Source organism: Chrysochloris asiatica, unplaced genomic scaffold (genome assembly GCF_000296735.1).
Source record: "Chrysochloris asiatica unplaced genomic scaffold, ChrAsi1.0 scaffold00031, whole genome shotgun sequence".
NCBI classification, from domain to species: domain Eukaryota; kingdom Metazoa; phylum Chordata; class Mammalia; order Afrosoricida; family Chrysochloridae; genus Chrysochloris; species Chrysochloris asiatica.
The window spans coordinates 18,094,279-18,101,443 of NW_006408549.1; the positions used below are offsets into that span (position 1 = coordinate 18,094,279).

Genomic DNA, 7,165 nt, shown 5'->3' on the forward strand with positions numbered 1-7,165 from the left:
CATACTGCTGGCCAACCAGGTCTCAATCCAGGTATACAGGAGTCTGTTGAATGTGGTCAGACTTAGCTGACAAACTTCATTGCTGTTTTTCCCTGACAAACTTCATTGCTGTTTTTCCCTCACTTCCCCTTATTGGTAGACCAATGTGGTCACCACCAAGACCACAGGCCTGTTCGAGTCTCAGTTGTGGAAGGAGGTTTGCCCTGATGGAACCCTACTGCTTGCCTTGTTGGCTCCTCGGAGAACAACTTACTTGTTCTTATAGTAGTCAATTGGAATGCTGTTATTGTTTTTGATTTTTCCTGCTGTTCTTTCTTTCAAGAAGTATCTTCTGTTCTTGGAGCAGCTCCAATGCTATATCTATTTTGTCTGATCGCTCCTGTAGCACTTTCCTGACTTCTTTCTTATTTTCTTCCACCCCTCTGTGGAGCATTTGGATTTGTCTTCATATCATTCTTCTGAATTCCTTCTAATGCAGATCCAAAGCTTGCTCTTCTAATGTGAATTCTATGTCTGCCTCCAGCTCATTTGTCTCAGTTACTCTTTTCTGTTTTTGGATGTGCTGAGATCTATTGTTGTTTTTTTTCATGGACATTTTCAATAGTTATATGTATTTTCACTGATTAAATAAATGTATGTTGCTGTGTTGTTAAGCTTACATCCTAGTGGATGTAATCTGGAGATGGGCTTCCCTTTTCACATCTCTATTACTGAGCTTCAGGCTTTCTTAGGAAATGTTGACTATCTGTGCAATGCATAGCAGCTGGTATTGACTCCTGTTTGGATAGTGCAATATTATGGGGTATGCTTGTAGCTTGGCTATATGGCCACAATTGCTTTCTCTTCTTGGGTAATGTAGGGAGAGAAAGCTTCATCCCCCAGGAAAGAAGTGGGATCAACAGGACCAAAAAAAGAAACAATATAAAATCAGAGACAAAAATCACCACACAAAAACAAATATAAAACTGTAGATGACTGTCCAGTAGCCTTTGCCGTACAGGTCAGTGTGCATGCACAGTAGAAACCTCCAACAGTGGGTGGGATGGTACAATTTCTCAGACTCCTCCTTTAGTCACCACAGTGGATGTACACAGATAGATATTGAGAAATGAATGGAAGAAAGATTGTCCACTATTTTTTATCTCTGAAGGTCAGTTAGGTGTCTGCGTATGCACAGCGTAATTCTCAAAATATCTGTGTCCTTATATATAGTAGTTGGTGTTGGCTCTTGCCATTTATGTTGGGGATTTACAAGGCGCAGATAAGGTTTGGCTCTATAGCTAGACCTGCTGTCTCCTTACTTAAGGCAGAGATAAAGGCTCCTGTCCAGGTCAGCTTTAGGGCTGAGTCCCCGGGTCAGATGTCATAAGAAGTAGCCAAATGATTAGCTTGTGGGGCTGCTTTCAGGGATTTCCTCTTTGTGCCATAGGAAAATTGTACCCTGTGTGCACAGCACTGGATGCTTTTGGGGGTGAGCTCCCACCTGCTTGAAGATGTCTGGGATGGGCAGAGAGGGTGCGGCAGGGGAGAGGAGGAAAGAAAAGTGTAAAAAACCACCACACTTCTTTTTCTACATGCCGCTCTGTGATTTTAGCATTGTATCTGTCCATCTGTGACCCCATCCTCTGATCTTAGCCCAGGCAGAGGGGCCCGCAGGAAGTGTCCTGATCAATTCAGAAATCGCCATGTTTTCCCTCCATAGTCAAATTTTTCCACCGGTGGGGGCAGAAAATTGGTGTCCCACAATTTGTATTAGATCCAAATCTGTGGAAGTGTTCCAGCAAAGCACCTTCTCTGGTTTTTTTGCACTTCCACCGAGGAACCTCCCCTGCCTGTCTTTGTTTGTCCTGTACCCAAACCACTTAACTTGTAATATTTAAACATTTAATTTTCTTTAAATGTCTGATTTCATTTTGAAATGTGGAGTGTTATTTTACATCTGAAGGCATTTTGGATTTATGTATCTTAAAGAAATGTTGTTTTCAAGTGCCATTGAGAGTCTTCTGATTCGAAGACTGTAAATTTTTACGGGAGTAGAAAACCTTATCTTTCTCCTGTGTAACAGCTGGTGAGCTCAAACCAACAACCTTGTGGTTTGCAGTCCAATGCTTATTTTACACAGTCATCACAGTCCTACTAAATAGATGAGACATATAAATACTCTGCATGGATTCTGAACAATACAATTAATAATCTATATGTGAGTAAGTGTGCACTTTATGTTTATAATGTACACTTTGTTTATGTTTATAACATAACAATTCAATCATTATGTTTGAATTGTTAACAATACAGTCAATGATCATGTTACAATTTCTTATAACACCATTATTCTGAACTACACACCTTTATATACACTTCTACTTTATTTTCTTATTGTTAAACCTGAAATTGAAGGTAATTAATTTCATACTTGCCATCAAGAACAGTGCAATGACCTTGAAGTTCAAATAAAAAATGGGCCACTTTTTCTATTGAGACTTTTTTACTGCCATCTCATGCTCCTCAAGGCATTCCAATATAGAGCACTCTGTTTCACTCACATAAAACTTAGACCTTGACATTCAATTCTATATCCTCCTGGCATTTCTACAAAGAGTATTTTATCTTAAATCCCTTTAGATGAACATGATAATTTGTTTTGTTTTACCCCAAACACTTGAGCATTTAAACATTTGAAAAACAGAGTCAATTTTTCACATAAACCTTACTATAGAGAATTCTACTTCCATTAGATACTGGAGCACCTAAAGTTTAAAGTTACAGCAGATGTTGTAGAGAGCTGAGGTAAGCCACCATGACTGTGAAGGTTTTTCTTTTTTTTTTTTTTTTAACAGTAATTATATTCTTTAAGACGCATATTCTTAAAAGGATTTCATTCATGTTAATAGCTTAATGATTATAGCCTGAGTGTGAAGTACACTGTCTCTGAAACTCAGTCTAGAAAGATGTTATTGTAACTGGTTGGTTAGGTCAGTTCTATAAGCAATTGGTCATAAAAGAAACGTAAATAATAACACCAGATAACCAGATCAAATCAGACTTTTGGGAGAACATGAGGAATGCATTGACTGAATGTCTTATTCTTAGCTAGAATTTTTTGTAGACATAGCCTCAAGCATACATCGATGGCTCGGCTTGCTTTATTTTTGTTTTGACTCAAGACTCTGCTTCTAAGATTTTCAGACTCATTGTTGTGAATAGTTCTATTGGATTATTTCCCACATAGACTTGCCACTTTATCTATGTCTATGACACAATGTATTCTTTTCTTTAAGAAAATTATGACCTTTATGAGGTATAGTCATATAATATCTGCATTTTTCCTTATATTGCTCATGAGAAGCAGTGGTGGCAATTGAAAACAGAAGCTAAAAACAAACAAACAAACAAAAAAAAAAACAAAATAAAAAAACACCCCAGGATCTTTGTTGAAAAAAGTGCTTACTATCTGTACATGACCATCTGGAAGGTCAGTGCTTATTTTACTATGGAAGTTCTGATATTCTTGTTTCAAATTAGAAAGAACAGTGTAAATTAATCTCAAATCTTTTTAGCATTTGTACCCAGATTGAATGCTGTTATATAGAGTTACATAAAAACCAGAGATAATACTTTTTCCTTCAAATTGCTGTGATTAAAGTGTTCTGTGAAACATGCCTTGTTAATTTTAGATTAAGCCATTTGTGAGATAAACCTGCTGTAAACCTGAGTGTCAGTGAAACAGATTGAAGAGGTTAACAAAACCTTGGGCCTATGGTTTTTAAGAAAGAGCTGTGAGAATCAGTTTCTTCAGATTTACTTTATGTCATAAGGGTAAGGTGCAGATTTAGAGACCTATGTGATGGAATCCAGCTTCTGAGGGTAGTAGAGAAATGATGCTATGCGCCAAGAACTACTGAGAATTACGAGTGCATGGAGCATTCCCTATCAATCTCAGGAACTGGCTGGTAGATGAGAGCATCATTGCAGATGTGGATTTGGAACTAATAACCATGGTGACTCTGTTGAATTCTTTTCAAATGTTCTGCCCTTTTCTTTCAATCAGAGAAAAAGGGGGGGGGGGCGGATACAGGAAAGTAGCTTTATTGTTCCGCCTGGACTCAATATGAAAGTATTAAGGATTAAGGAAGGACAGCATCAGCCAATATCAATCTGACATTTCCCAGTTCACTCCTTACAAGAACCAGTTCAATCCTCTGTTTTGAAAGGAGAAATTCCATACTATATTCTCTTCTATATTATATCAGATGTTGTTGTTGTTGTTAAGTACTATTGAGTCCATTCTAACTCATAGTGATCCTTTATAGGATTTCTGAGGTGTGGCTGGTAAGTTTGAACCATGTACCTTGTGATTAAAAACTGACCTTGTGGTTGAGTGCTTATCCTATAGAACCATTTCTCCAGCTGTCCTTTAACCCAGAATTCCTTCTAGAATAAGAAAACTTCATTAGTTCAATCAGCTGACTCTTCTTTCCTATCTTCTGTTGTCTGGCACATTTCATTATGATTGAGTGAGGAGAGAATTGTAAAGAATTAGGGACTAAAAGATAAGATTCAAACGTAGTTCAGTAGTTTCCTTGTAGAATGCATACAACTCTGCTATTGTTCCTAGAACACACACACACACACACACACACACACACACACACACACACACACACTAGCTTGAAATTTTCCTTCTGCTTGAATTTACATTTGAACTAGATTGTGAAAAAAACCTTAGGAGAGGTTATCCTATCCTATACACTGTGAGTCCGTTTTTGTAGAAAACAGTTGTCTTCAGCTTTGATTTTTTAGTGAACAGTGTTTTTCATATCTCCATTTTTCCATCTAGCAACTGGTTCAGGTGACACATTAAGTAGGGCATGTGACTTTCTGTGGAAAATAATACTAACTAAAACTCCTTTTGTAATGATGGGAGTGATTTACCCTCACCCCTTTAGATTATAGAGTCACAATAAGTAAGGCTTTACTGCCCTTCGTTTTGTCCATTCCTTGGTGAGGGGAGCAGGGGAATTAGATGACAATTGCAATGACTTGGCACACAGCAGACCAGAGGCTAAGGGGATCTGTCATGGGGGGGTACTGAAAAACTACTAACTTGAGAACACAGGGATAATTTGAGGAAACAAAATTGTACAGAATAATTCTTAGTACAGATTCTGTTAGTGTAAGATTTGAACTCTCTCCTTTATCTTGTCCATTGTAATTTCTAGTAATTGTAAACAAAATTCATGAGCTTTTATATACCAAATGATTCAATCTGAGAAAGATTCAGACTGCTTAGATAGAGAAACAATTGAGTCTAGAAAAAAGTAAGGAACTTCTCCAGTTCATGCACTGCAGATTCCTTTCCCTATAGTTGTAAATAGAGGAAAAATATGTTCTAGTTTTATAATTTTGACATGACACTTTAAACTCACTTTTAAATAAAAATGATATTGAAAGTACATAGTAAAGATCACATATTTGAATTCTGGAAGACAGTTCTCTCTTAGAAGCAGGTTTGGGTCTGACATCCAAGGGTATGTTCTTTGGCTGTACTGGATTCAATTGGGCACTATTAACTTAATCTTTTGAACCTTTTTTCTGTTGCTAAGCAACTCACTTGTTCAACTGCCAAGTAACATGCTCACTCCCCGTACTTCCCCTTCATAGGAAGTGGAATAGGGTGGGGTCTGAATATTCCATAGATGGTTTATTCATTTTGTTTGATAGAAAGATATTAAATAGCTTCATTGTAAATCCAGCTGTATAATACCATACATCTTTTTTTAAAGCATAATTAAAATATTGGAAGGCCACATGCATGAAAATGCTGCCAATTTTTACCAGAAAGTTTTCTTTTACCATAATTATTTGCATTCCCTAATCATCAGTACTTGAGGAAACATTTGCAGCATATAATAAGGTATTTGAAGCAAGTTCTTGAAATTGAATGTTCACGTATACTGTTAAAATGTCCAACAATGATCTCCAGCAAGCTATGTTAAATATAACATGACTAGTTACATCCAATTCAGTCTTGTAGATTGCTATATGTGTCATGCTGAGAAATACATGTTCAATTGTTTTAAAAGGCCCTACCTCTCAAGTATACTGAGAAAAGGAAATAAAAGTGTTAAAAGGTCTCTGTGGTATCCTAGCAACTTACTTAGGGTCTTGGAAACAAGAACTTGCAAACAGAAGCAAATCCAGGAATATGCACCACTAGCCAGTGTTGAGATGGGAAAACTGCCAGGCCAGGGAAGAGAAATGATAATTATTATATGTCAGATGTCATTTGTTCTATTCTGTTTCTTCTAATAGCATATGGTTACTAGAGTTTTGGATACTATTATTCCTTCACAGGAAAATCTGTTTCCACTCTACATTAATAAATATCTGACAAATACATGTTGAATATTTACTACAAAACCAGAACATTCACATAGGTTATATTGTTTAAATCTTTCTACAATCGTTGGAAATAAATAAATAAATATTTATTTCAACTGTTAAAATACATTAGTACCCACATTTTGTAGGTGAAGAAACTGGGGCTCATGCAGATAAAGAGACTTGTCCAAAATAGTATATAGTCACTTACCTTCCTGGCATTCAAATCCACGTCTATGATATATGTTGCAGCAATACAGCTACCTAACTGCTGCTAAAGAGTGAAAATGAATATAGTTTTTGCAATATAAATTAGTTCAGATCATCTTTGGGTTTTTAAGTCAATGCAGATTTACATAAGAATTCTCAACTACCAATTACACAATTCCTTCACTACCATAAAGGGTGTGTATTACTTTTTCGGAGTCCTCGTGTGCCCCTTTGGGTTAATGTGCTGGACCACAAAGTCAGTTTGAACTGCAAAGTCTGTGGTTCAACCTCACCAGCCACTCCTCAGAAGCCCTACACAGAGTCACTATGGGTCAGAACTGACTTGACAACACTTAACAAAAACAGGACAACAGACCTACAAGACTGAAAATGAGGAGCCAGAGATGGTAGTTTGCAGAAAAAGAAAAAGGACAGGGAAAACAAAAACACCCATAAGGTTGAAAAGAGGAAATAATGTAGTTATAGAACTTCCAAATAAAGAGGAAATCAAATGGATTTCAATTATAATTAAAATAAATAAAAACAAACCTAACTGTGAACTTAAAACTAGACT

The 7,165-nt window shown here is 36.8% G+C and overlaps 1 pseudogene; it reads right to left on the minus strand.

Moving 5' to 3' along the window:
• LOC102826468 overlaps positions 1–7,165 on the minus strand; it is an 87,058-nt pseudogene that overhangs the window by 60,575 nt on the left and 19,318 nt on the right.